The sequence below is a fragment of the Ziziphus jujuba genome, chromosome 12 (assembly GCF_031755915.1).
Source record: "Ziziphus jujuba cultivar Dongzao chromosome 12, ASM3175591v1".
NCBI classification, from domain to species: domain Eukaryota; kingdom Viridiplantae; phylum Streptophyta; class Magnoliopsida; order Rosales; family Rhamnaceae; genus Ziziphus; species Ziziphus jujuba.
This window is the reverse complement of record NC_083390.1, coordinates 8,511,273-8,524,885: the sequence shown is the minus strand read 5'-3', so window position 1 is coordinate 8,524,885 and position 13,613 is coordinate 8,511,273. Positions and strand designations below refer to the sequence as shown.

The 13,613-nt window shown below is 30.0% G+C and overlaps 1 pseudogene; it reads left to right on the top strand.

Moving 5' to 3' along the window:
- The first annotated feature begins 11,999 nt into the window (after positions 1-11,999).
- LOC107428747 (PRA1 family protein D-like) lies at positions 12,000-12,539 on the top strand (annotated as a pseudogene).
- The last annotated feature ends 1,074 nt before the right edge of the window (positions 12,540-13,613 follow it).

Genomic DNA, 13,613 nt, shown 5'->3' with positions numbered 1-13,613 from the left:
TACTTGATCAGGCGGGTTTCTTTTGCCAATCCTGTCAGAGGAGAATTTGTAATCAAATCAATGAATTGATGTTTATTCGTGTAAAGAGTTTTTTTCTATTTAGCCCCCACTTCTTAACTCTTCAATCCCATTTTTATTTTTTTATTTTATTTTTTTGACAATTTATCATTATTCATGAAGAGGTAAAAGAAAAATAAATAAACACTTATTTTATTTTCTATTGTGTCCCAACTATATATGCCTAAAAACGTATAATATATTAAATCATTCAATTTTTAAAATCTAAAATTTAAAATCTAAATTTAAAAAATTAAAATTTTTTTAAAAAATAAATTTATAATTTTCTTAATATTATATGATATTAAGTATTAGTTGCGACTGAATTTTTAAGGAAAAATAAATGAAATTTAATATTTGAATTTGTTGTTTATAATTTTTTTAACCCTTTTGATAGTTTTTTTTTCCCATGTTAAATATTGTAAGTGCAGGCATGCAGCTGAATAGAACGACTCTTTGTAGTAGAAGTGAACAGGGCTATGAGGGAATGATTAGTAGCTTTTAATTTTAACGGTAAACAACGTGTCTTCAAAGATCCTTGCTTGTTGAACCAGCTAGCCGTTGTCCAAAAAACAGAAGGAAAAGGAAATCTTATTAATTAAAGAGCCTATAAAAATAAGGAAGCCATCGATGATGAGACCAATTTAGTTGTCAGCCCTAAACACCTCTCCTCTAGTCTCTTAGTTACGGATTTGAGTATTTGCATCAAGAAAAGAGAAGGCCACTTGACAGCGCATGGGTTTTATGAATATTATAGATATTATATGGTTATATATGAGATTGGTATGATTATGCAACGTCCCATTCCGAAATATATCAAAATTCTTTGTATGTTGACTGAGTTGATTGATGTTGACCGAGTGGGTCTAAGTTTACTTTTTACTCCAAATAGAGTTTTGCATTGACCGAGTCATCACTGCAAAATGCATATCGATCCGAGTTCCTATACTAGAAGCATGTTAAAAACAAGGTTACGATTCGAAAGTTATAAGCAAAACAAATTGCGATATGAATTGTCTAAATAGTATCGTGTTTGGCTTTTTATTCTTCTAAAGTTTGGTTTTGACTTATATATTGTTGTAAGTACTCATCAATATTAGTTCATAGACTAAGAGCACACTTAATTTGGATATTTGATTAAAAAGTTATGGATCTGAGAAATTTTTTGAAGACTGCATTACCATGTACCAATCTATGTGTATGAAAACATGTGTACAGTGCCCAATGATATTGTGCCATGTGTCAAGATTTTGACCAATCTTATGAGTGCACAGTGACACCCATGCATGGTGTTTTTATTGGCTAATGGGCATGTGTTGGGTAAAGAAGTAGGAGAGAGAGGAGGGAGAAAGATGAGAGAGAAGAGAGAAATAGGCCAGCTGTGATCCACCATGCTCCGGCCACTATTGGAGTGCATGCACCAGACCACTAGGTCAGCCTTGAGACCGATCGGCTGGCTAAGCTTCATGACTAGTATGCCGGTGACGTTCCAAGATCGGGGAGATTTTAAGGGGCAGCATCATCGGCTCCACTGTCGATTTCTCACAATCCAGCCATCCATTTTTTATACCGCCCACATCACTTTGAAGCCCACACTCCGATCTACCTTTCTACCAAATTTCAAGACCAATGATCATCGGATGCCCCGTCACTGATGACGTTCACCGACAATCATGGCGATGCCACAATCCTTGGTTCCGGAGAGTTTCCAACGAGACCACAGATATATCCCCCCTATTTTGACTTTCCTAAATTCAAATCCAACGTTTGTTTCATCCAAATCTCAACAGATGGGGAGATTCGGGATAGTTGGTTCCCGACCTTCATGGTCAGATCCTGTCGACCATTATTCCGATCTTCGAAAGGTAAGACCTAATCCATAATCCTCATATTACAAGCTTCGTTTTGGTTTATAATTTATATATTTTGGACAATATTCGTGTTAGCTTCACCTAGTAACCTACGTATATAATATTCGATTAAAATATTATTGTAATCGGTGATGTGTGTTGTTGATATTTTAGGCACACGTGTGAATCATGGAACCGATTCCGTAGAGGATCTTGAGTGATCCATACATGTGAGATCAGTGATCCTCTTTCAAAAAACTATTTTGGGGTTGTAATATATATATATATATATATATATATATATATATATATATATATATATATATATATATATTGTGTTATATATATGTATATTGTATTATCTGAATTTCTGAAAAATATTATAGGTTTAATATTTAAGAAAAATTGCTATTTAAATTTATGATGCCAATTTATATTGATTTAAATATATGTATTGCATCAAATTTGTATTTTGGTTTTAAAGAAATTATGGTTTTAAATTATTGTTAAATTTTATTGTTGAATTTATTATGTATAATGAAATGTATCTATGTGAATTTAATGTGATTTTAATGTTATTTTCTGATAAATTAATTTTAAGGATTTACAAAAAATATTAGTATTAAATTATTGTACTCAAAAGTATGTTTGTGCATTTTAATATTTATGGATTTGTTTTTATGGTGGTAAATATTGGTGTATTTAAATTGATGAATGTATCATGATGGTTTAAAAGGAAATGTGGAATTTTATGGGCTTAAAAAGATGTACTAAACTCGAAGGCATTTTATGAGATTTTCAATACTCATGAGGTTTATAATTTTATGATTTTAGATGTATCATATAATACTGGTGTGTTTTGTATTATTTCTGTTGATTAGCGCAGAAGTATATATTGTCTTCTTCTAAGAGTCATCAACCTAAGAGTTAGCAAATATAATGCATAGTGAGCATCAGCTGTATCCTTCCATGGCCAGGTTGATTGTTATAAACATTGGCATTACTAGGACGCTAACGTGACTGTTTGCAAGTTTTCTATTTAACCTCCCCATCAGAATGGTTTTTGGAATGTTGGGTACAGGTTGGCACCACTTGATATGTAATGTGGTACATCAAGTTGTTTTCTTGACACGTTTTTCAAAATAAAATGTTTTAAAATGTATTTTATCATGTTTTTATCATTTATTTTAAATTGATGTTTTAAAATGTATTTTATCAAAATTTTGTTATTTATTTTAAACTGATATTTTAAAATGCATTTTATCATATTTTTATTATTTATTTCAATTTGACGTTTTAAATGAATTTTATCATTTTTTTTAATTATTCATTTCTAATTGATGTTTTAAATTAAAATATTTCTTTTATTATTTAACTAAATCATTTCATTAAGATTTTATAAATTATATATTGAGGCTAATTTTGCTTTGTTATAAAAATTTTCAAATATAAATGTTATTTATGATTTTATTTTACTTTATGATGTTTTACGTTAAATTTAATAATTTCTTATCAAATTATTTTCAATGTCGATTTTGATTTTAAATTATTTGTATTTAACTTGTTTATTTATTTCCTTGATATTTGGCGTATAAAATGATGGTTTTGCGAAAATAGTTTTAAAAAGGAGAATTTTACCAACTGAGTGAAACTGTAAGTGTTTTGAGAGAAAACTCTTATTGCACTCATTCATTATTTTTAACTACTCATTATTTATTTATTTATTTATTATTAATCTCCTTTACTTTTATTTATCTACATTATTATAATTTATGTAGTGGTTTGGATAACTCATTAGGATGATTAGCATTTCATATTTTTTATTTCGTTCCCCTAGGCTCAGGTTAGTAGGCGTTGACCGTTCGAAGACAAGTTCAACATTTTTTGTTCGTGTAGAATCCTAAGAAGTCCTTTTTCTTTTTCTTGCTTTCTTGTAATATTTCTTCTTTATTCCTTTATGTTGTATTAAACTCTGTATTCATTTGTAAACTCTATGATACTCTATATACTGTGTTGGATTATTATTATGCTTGTTCCATGTATTGTATTATTTTAAAGTGCTGTTGTTGTGGAAATCTTTATAGTAAGATGAGAGTAATAAGGGGGTGTCATTTAGAAATGTATTTTCTTTACAGAAAATTTTATGGCATGTCCAACCCTTAAGGGAGATGCTATCAGCCTTTCCATTAGAAGGTTTGGTAAGGTTTCCCTAAGATTAGAGCTTATCTAGGATTCTGATAAGTGATCTTGGATAGGATCCTTATAATTATATATTTGATTCTCTTTGAAGTTTTATGATATTCTTTGTATTTTAAAATGTTTCCATGAATTTCGATAGTGTATTATGACCTTTGAAACTTTTCTATAGATTTGATGATGTTCGGTGAGCTTTGAAATTTCTTTTATTTTGGGAACATGTTCTATAGGTCTTCTAAAATTATTTTTCAAAATTGGGGAATCTTTAAAAAGAGAGGGAGTAAGGCTTGGAGAGATAGATTTTTGAACATATATATATATATATATATGTATGTATATATATTTCTATATACTATTGTCTCACATTTTGTATCTTTTCAACTATTACCTCAAAATATTGTTGCTAGGTCCTCACCACACATCCAAGCATCTCTATTGTCAAGACCCATCCAGGATCCCTTCTCGAAACCCTAAATAAGCTCTGATCCTAGGGGAAATTCTACTGGACTGTCTTATGGAAAATTCATCAGCATCTCTCATAAGGGTAGAGCATGCCCCAAAAATTTCTAGCATGAAAATGCACTCTTATATGGTACCACCTTATCCCTCCCACCTTACTTCAATAAATTCCAAATTTTGCAGCACTTTGATAACAAAATATCAATATAGATACATATAATAGAAATAATTTTGAAACAAGAAATACCTTTAATTAACCATGTCCGTCCACACTACCCTCTTAGTAGCATGCTACATTCTAATACTGTTTTACAACACAATAAAAATAATGATAATATTGATGACAATAACACCATAACTTGCCATAGGCTTCCACACTTGCTCGTAAGCTTACATGCTTGCTCGAAGGCTTACACATTTGCCCGAAGGCTTTCACACTTGCTCGAAGACTTTCACATATAATAATAATGATAATACTAATAATAATAATAATAATAATAATAATAATAATAATCAATAATAATAACAATAACAATAAAAATAATATTAGCGATGATGATGATGATGATGATAATAATAACAAGTAATAATAATGAATAAATAAATAATAATAATTATAATAATAACAAATAATAATGATTATAAAAATCCCAACAATTAATAATAACAACCCTAATAATAATTGACAGCAATTTTATTGGTAAATACCATTGATAATAAATATAGTAATAACAATAATTATAATAATGATAATGAAAATAATTATAATGATAATAATAAATGATGAAAATAATAATAAATAGTGAGGATGATAAAATAATAATAATAATAATAATAATAATTGTTAAAAAAATGAATACTAACAATAATGACTACTAATAATGATGATACTAATTAATAGATAAGTAAATAAACAATAATAAAGATAATAATAATGACAATGTTAATAACAACAATAATGTTAATATAATAATAGCAATAACAAGAAAGACAAATAAGAATAATATTAAAAAAAGTTAATTTATGAATAAAAAAGGTAACATAACATAAAATAAAATAAATAAAATAAAATAATATTTTAAATTTAAAACATATTAGGAAATATGCACACTCGTATCGGAGGTGCATATGATACCAACTAGCATACTGGGCGATCTATGATTTCAGCTGTCGATGACACTTGGCTACCAATACAGACTGGGGGTGGTTGCCCATATTGGCTATCTGATTCTTCTGGACTCATAGGCAACATAGTTGCGTGGCTAGCTCTTCATGGACTACGTCAGCTCGTTGCCCTTGTGGTGTGGAACATACAAACATAACATAGTAAATATATATATGTATATATATATATATATGTATATAGATACATGTGTATATGAAAAGATACTTGATGCATCATACTGTATGCCACTTGTGTCTAACGGTACCTAGCGTTCCAAGCACCACCTGACGGGAAGGTTAAAGAGAAAAACTTGCAATCGATACCTTAGCGTCATGCAGCACTGATTGCTTACAATCTGCCATGGCTAAACAATCGATTGTGAGGGCGATTTATGCTTACTGTGCACTAAACTTGCCATACCTCGAACCCAAAGCTCCCACATAATGGCCATACATATATGCATACTGATTCGTAATGACAGTCATCCCGTGGCCAACTGGGAGACGGTTGGTGCTCACTCTATATTATACTTGCCTATCTTCACAGGAATGACTATGAATATAACTTGCACTCTTAATAAACATCCATCCTACGGCCAAGGAGAGAGGTGGCTGATGCTCACTGTATAGATATATTTATCAACCTTCAGGTCTATGGCAACCACAAAATGATCAAAATATAATGAAAAATCATCCTGACCATAGAGGGAGTGGCTTATACTCATTTTATAATACTTGCTAACCCTAAGATCCATGGCATCCCACAAGACGATCATACAAACTTGTGCGCTTAATAATAATACAGTATAGAACACCAGTACTGCATGATGCATCTTAAAAACTAGTATAATTTTATAAAATTTTATAATATTATAGTTACCGAAATTAGATAAAATACATTCAAATTTATATACTATTACTAAATCCGTCAAATTCCATATTTCTCTTATCATCAAAATAAATCGATCAATCTCATAAAATTAATTTCTTTCATAAGAATTCAATTTCACGATTATCCAAATACACCATATATTTTATACACTCATACTTAGTATTCTTCTTAAATCATTAAAATTTTTTTATGTAAAAATTATATCAAAAACATAAATTCACATATAATTTAATTTTCACATGATTACATTTTATCATACAAAATAAATATAACAATATATTCAATATTCAATAAATATAATCAATTTCTCCAAACTATAGAATACATATTATATAACAAATATGCTTAAATCACACAAATTGCATAATAAAATTAAATCATAATTTTCTTAATCTTCAAAAATACATAATGCTTTCCAAAATTCTAAATAACACAATATGCTTTCATACGCACAAACACGTATTTACAACCTTTTAACAATTATGTGTATATATAAATATATACACATACAGATATATACACAAGCATTTAAACTTACCTAAATACATTTTGGACTCCATAATCTAATACAAATATTTTTCTTACTTCATAAAATGTATGTATACAAAACATCATAAATCCATCAATTTAAATATTTCAATTTTCACCAACATAAAACCAAATTCATAAATAAATAAAAAATTAATTGCATGGATATATTTTTTTGTCACAGTAATTTAATATAATTATTTTATAACCTCCAAAATAATTTATACCAAAATATCATTTAAGATCACATGCCATTTCACATCTAACAAAATATAAAAATATTTTTTTATGTACCATAATTTCAATAGTCAAATTTAACAATAATTTAGCAGTCATTTAAACTACAGCTTCCTAAATTTTGAAAATAATAATTCAATGTCATACTTATTTAATTCAACATAAATTTGGCATTATAAATTTAAATATTAAACATGTACATTTTGTCAAATTTCCACCTTTAAAATAGTATTTTATTCAAAAATGGCATCATTCTAAATAGTCCACCATAATTCACAAACAAGGTACTAATAAAAAGCTAGGAGAACAAGGAACACGAAACCAACCTTAGTTGAACTCAAAGCACTCGGGATTGGTCGAAAAATGATCGGAACGTTTCGGCCAAACCTCCCCTCTATGTATCTCATGAATGGCTTGGAATTTGGACAAATGAAGGTCATTTTTGAGGTCAGAGTGTTGAAAACTGGGGAGAAGGACTGGTCAAATGGCAATCGGAGGCTCATCGACTATCAGCTTTGGATGGTCAATCTCGGTGTGTCCAGTGGCCAAAAGGGAATTTGGCCACCAGCATCACCTAGTCGTGGGCTTTCACATTGGCCAGTGCGTGTGGCAGTTTGGTGGTTGGAGAAAACAAAAAGGGGAAGGACTTGAGAGGGAGAGGGAGGGAGAAGGAAAGAGAGGGAGAGAGGGAGAGGAAGAAGAAGAAGGAAGTAAAATGGGGGAGGTGGCTGGGGTGTTTTCCCCAAATGGGGGAAAAAGAAAAAGAAAAGAAAAAGAGGAAAAAAAGAAAAATAAATAATAATAAAATTATATTATATTTGGAATGACACATGGTGCTTTATAAATGCAACACATGACGCACTTTAAAGTCCCCTTTGAACTTGATCTAAAAAAAAAATGGATACAACTTTACAGATCTATAACTTTTCAACAGTAGATCCAAATTAAGTGTGCCATAAGTCTACAGACTCGTCTCGATGAGTACTTTACCACCATACATGAGTCAAAGCAAAATTTCACAACAATAAAAAGTCAAACTCGACAGCCTCGGACAGTTTGGACTGCAACTTGTTCCGTTCATAACTTTCAAACCATAGTTCTGTTTTCAACATGCTACACTAGTCTAAGAACTCGGTTCAATGTGTACTCCACAATGGTGCCTCGATTAACATAAAATTCCATCCGAGCAAAAAGTCAAAATGACCATATTTGGTGAAAGACGGTCAAACTCGGTTAACATGAGAAAATTTCCGATATATTTTGAGACGGAGTGTTACATCCATCACATCCATTCTTCTACTACTGATGGTATATGTTTTATTTCTTTTGCTACTCTAATGAACATATACTTGTATATATATTCTCTTTCTTTGTGTAGACACTTGAACTCTCTAGTGAACTATCTATGATGTATACAATTATAAATTTCTTATTTTTCCCTTTTTTGGGATGATCTTGTCTAAGATTTCTTGCTTATAATATTTGAAAAATATGTGTACGTATATAGTTGGAGTTGTGTAGCCATTATGGCTGTGATTTGCTGTTGAGTACTATTAGAAATATTCTTATCCAAAAGTACAAATAGGATTATATTAAATTTATAGAAACATTCTGTTGAATTTTTAATAAAATGTTCGGTGAGATTATCCCTAGACATGATCGTTTTTGGTGTTCAAGAAGAACCCCAAGAACAATTATGTCATATATATATGTTATTTGTTTTTATTCCTTTTAAATATTTAAATTCTATTTTATTAGTTAGAGTAATTTACGCTAATCAAGCGATTGCACATTCTAACACTTTCAATTTTGATTTGATAACTTCTATTAATTAAATAAAATTTTGGCTTCACCTATCAATGTACCTTGAATAATTAAATAACTAATTAAAGCAAATTAAATGACTTCATATTACTAATTAAATAGCCATTTGACACATTAATTAGTTGTGAAATAATGATCTTATACTAATAAAAAATGATATGGATTGAAATTCCTCTAATTTCACTTCATTTAAAAGGAATTTCTATTCGTATTCATATTTGAATTGGCATCAATATAAAATCGATTGGTTTGAAACACGAATGTGCCGAAATGAGTATGACATGATGACTAAATGGGTCGACACAAGCACACAACACAATAAATAAATGGATTGGAACGAGTACGAACGGGCCAACCTTTAACCATGCCATGCCAAAGCAGCACCATCCATTTTCACATCTATGATATCATCTCAACAATGGTTATATTTGTTTTTGCCTTAAAAAAATCTGGAGAATTAATGACCTAGAAATTACTTTAATTAGTCCTACGTGGATGCTGGTGAATTTAATTTAATTTTTTAAAACTATATATTTTTCATTGTTAGTATCTTAATTCTAGAGTATTTCTATGAAACTCAATGACTTAGACCTTAGGGTTATATGGGTGCCTGTGTAATTGAAAAATAAACTGAATTCAACCTCCAAAAATATTTATTTATTTTTTCCTAAATTACCTTATAATTGTGAAGGATCTCAAAATATTAATCTCCAAGTATAATAATAATAATAATCTATATAATATTCATTCTTTTTTCTACAAAAGCATTACCAAAAAAAAAAAAAAAAAAATTAAAAAAAAATTTTCTTAAAAATTTCACTATCTTAAAATCATTGTCATATATCATCCTTATATTTATTTTATTTCCTTTTAGAAATAAAATTGTTTGGAAAATTTTATATTCTTAACAAGACTTGAAAAAAATAATTTGATCTTGATTTTTGAAAATTTTCATAATGTGTGGGTATTATCAAGATTTGACTATCAATCTTTATAATAATATATGATGGTTTTAACATAATTTATATAAATAATATCTCCACAAATAAATTACATAAATAATATTTCCACAAATAAAAATTCTACAATCTTCATAAAGCTCGGAAGAAAAAATTAATTTTCATTTTTGAAAATTTCCATCATATGTGGGTACGAAGATTTTATTGTTGGTGTGGAACGAAACTCGGTAAGAGGAGATTTTTTTTTCCTTCTTTTTTTTTTTTTTTTGAAAATTTTCAAAGATAAGATAAAGAACCATGTATGTAATAAAATATATTTTTATTATTAACGATATTTTACACAAAATCTCTATACACTAATACATATTTATATATGGATATGTAATAAATGTAATTTGATTGGCCAATAATAAAATTAATATATGTTAATTAATAATGAAAGTGATCTTTCTATATAACAAGAAAAATACCTAACTTTTTTTAAAAAAAGTATATTAGATAGTGGAAGAGATTTGTGAGAATACAATTATTTAATTTAAATCAAATTCTTTATCTAATCAAATTAAATCTTTTATATGAAAAAATAAGATATATTTGAAATTTAAAATAAATATTAACTTATAAGTTTACCTTTTATTTTAGAGCCATTTGGATCACATACAAAAAGTAGACAAATATAAAAGACGAGCGAATGATAATTAATGAAAATAAGTGAGTTAGATGAGAAAAAATACATAAAGAAATGAGAAAAAGTGTACAAACAAGAAGAATATTTAATATTTTTTTATTATTAAAATTTAATTAATTATGGAATATAAAATGTTTAATTGAACTCAATTAATGTTATTTTCCAAAAATAAAAATAATTAAAGATAATTATTACAATAAATAGTCAATTAGAATTCATTCAAAAAATTAAATAATCAATTAAAAGATAATTTAGAATTCTTTTTAAATCAAAATTTTTATATTTTCAAAATAAACTAATAATTATATTCTATTTAATAAATATATGTATATATTATATATATAAATTATTTTTTTGGAGCCCCAATAAAATGGGGGCCTTAGGCATTGGCCTAGTGGCCTATGCCTTAATCGAGCCCTGTTATCATCGATTGATCTTGTTCAAGTTGACAAGAAAGAGCGACATGTTATCAATGCAAAAATTTTGTGCATATCTTTTCAATCGGTTCATAAAAAAATAAAAATAAAAATAAAAATAAAAACATACTTTTAATGATGGGAGTTTTAGTGGAAGAGAAGCCAAAATTTAATGTCACATCCTCGGACATGTCGTCAGAGATCCAATTGTTTATCAATCAAGAAACTGAAGTCGTGAAGCGTTGAAGAGCTCCTGTAGAAGAGATCCATTAAAAGAAATATGTCGAGCTTTTGAAGGTGTTGGATCATGGCCAGATCAGCAAAGGGCAGGAATCTGTTGGCCATGCAACGAAGAAAAAGCTACCATAAAAACCTCAAAAAATCGGGTTGAAAAAAGAAAAAACCACAAAAAAGAGAATTAAAGGACCTTTTTGTAATTTAAATAAATTTGTTGCGGGAAATGTTATTCCTCGCAGCACTCAAAAATCCAATAAAACCTATAAGCCCAAAACCCAAATCAAACGTACTTTAAAGGGAATTTGGCCGAATACCTCTGTTTTGAAGGCGTTAATAAAAATTACCCTTCTTGTTTCAAAATTTTTTTTTATCTATCCATCATGTACAATTTCTCTCTCTCTTTTACTAATATACCACCTTCCACATTTCACCTTCAATTTCCCTATGGTTTTTGTTATCATCCAATTTGAGCTACCGAAGATCAGTGAACCAATGCCCAGCCACACCACCGGATTGATGTCCCGTTTCATGGAAGTGAGCCAATCAGTGTTCGCCATGCGTCGGCCGTGGGGTGAACACCTGGACCCCATTGCACTGAGCATCCCTTCTAGTCTCTCCGATGCCATGACCCGACTCACCTAGAACTTGACCCATTTTCGCTTAAACTAGACTCTGGTCCTCTTGCTTGCTTTCTACCTTAGCCTCATCTTCCACCCAATCTCCATGATCGTCTTCTTGCTCGTCTTCGTTGCCTGGCTCTTCCTCTACTTTTTTCATGACTACGCTCTCATTCTGCTTGGTTTCTCCATTGACGACGGGATCGTCGTGGTGGGGCTGTAGGTGGTCACGGTCGCAACTCTTTTGCTGACGGGAGTGTGGGATAAGGTCATTGTTTCGATTACGATTGTGGTCGTGTTGGTTTGCTTGCATGCGGTGTTAAGGGGCATCGAGGATCTTGTAATGGAGGACCGAGAATCACCTTTTGGTGCTCTACTCTCAGATGATCCTCAGGGTAATTATACCATTATATGACAGTAGCGGTTCTGCGATATCCCTAATGTTTAAGAAGGTGGGTTGGTCTTAACGTTTTCTTAGCTTTATTGGAATTTTGGAAAAATCGTACTTTTGTTTGTTTATGAAAACTGGTTTTTGTTTGTAATGCCGGTAGTTTTTGGTTTGCTTTAGCTAGATTTTAAGCTAAGTATCATGTGTTGGTGAAAGTGAAACTGCAAGCCAACTGGGTGTACATTTGTTCAAATTGATACGAATTGTATAAAGTCTAGATATGGGCATTTAAGATAGATTGATTTTTATCATTATTGTCAAAGTATATAATTTCTAGAGAAGCCCTATTTTAAGGAGGTTTGGTTTACATTTCTGGAGTTGTAGAAAGCAAATAGAAATGATCGAATTAAGGTTTCTAGGATTTGTACTATTACTACTTTGCTTAGGCAAAGGAAAATATGATTGTTTTCTATTGCACTGCCCGTTTGGCATGACGATTTTTAGCATAGATTTGCAGTTCCTTTATTTGTGCCAATGGCTTGTAAATTGTTATAGTGTGGAGATAAGTTGATGACATTATCCCAATCATCTATCTTCACTTGATTTGATAGTTTTGTGATCACACCAAATCAGCTTAAACATGGAATTCAGTTTTTTCTGTATCTAATTTGGAGGATGTTAGTTTAACTAAGTTAAATGTTATAGTTATCAAAGTTAAACTTGTTTCAAAAGAGTGTGCTTGTTGCTAAGTTGATTTGGCTGACATTGCTTGCTAACTGTGCACATGGTTGTTGAATCTGTGTGTGTGTGTGTGTATGTTTTTCCCATATTCAATGGTTTAAATTCTTGAGATGATATTTGTTAAGTCACTTGCAGAAACTAGCTGATTGTTGATTTTACTACTTGAAATTTCAAATCGTTCTGTTTCTTCTTCGCTTACACCTTATATTTGGAGATTGATTTGTCTACTATTTGGCTCTTTTTCTTTATTTCGATATCAACTCATGTTGAGTTCCCTGAACTATTGATTTCTTGCTTGTACTGTAATTTCGAAATTCTCCATCCATTATATTCTTAGTAAGTTAGTCCTGCATGGTGCTC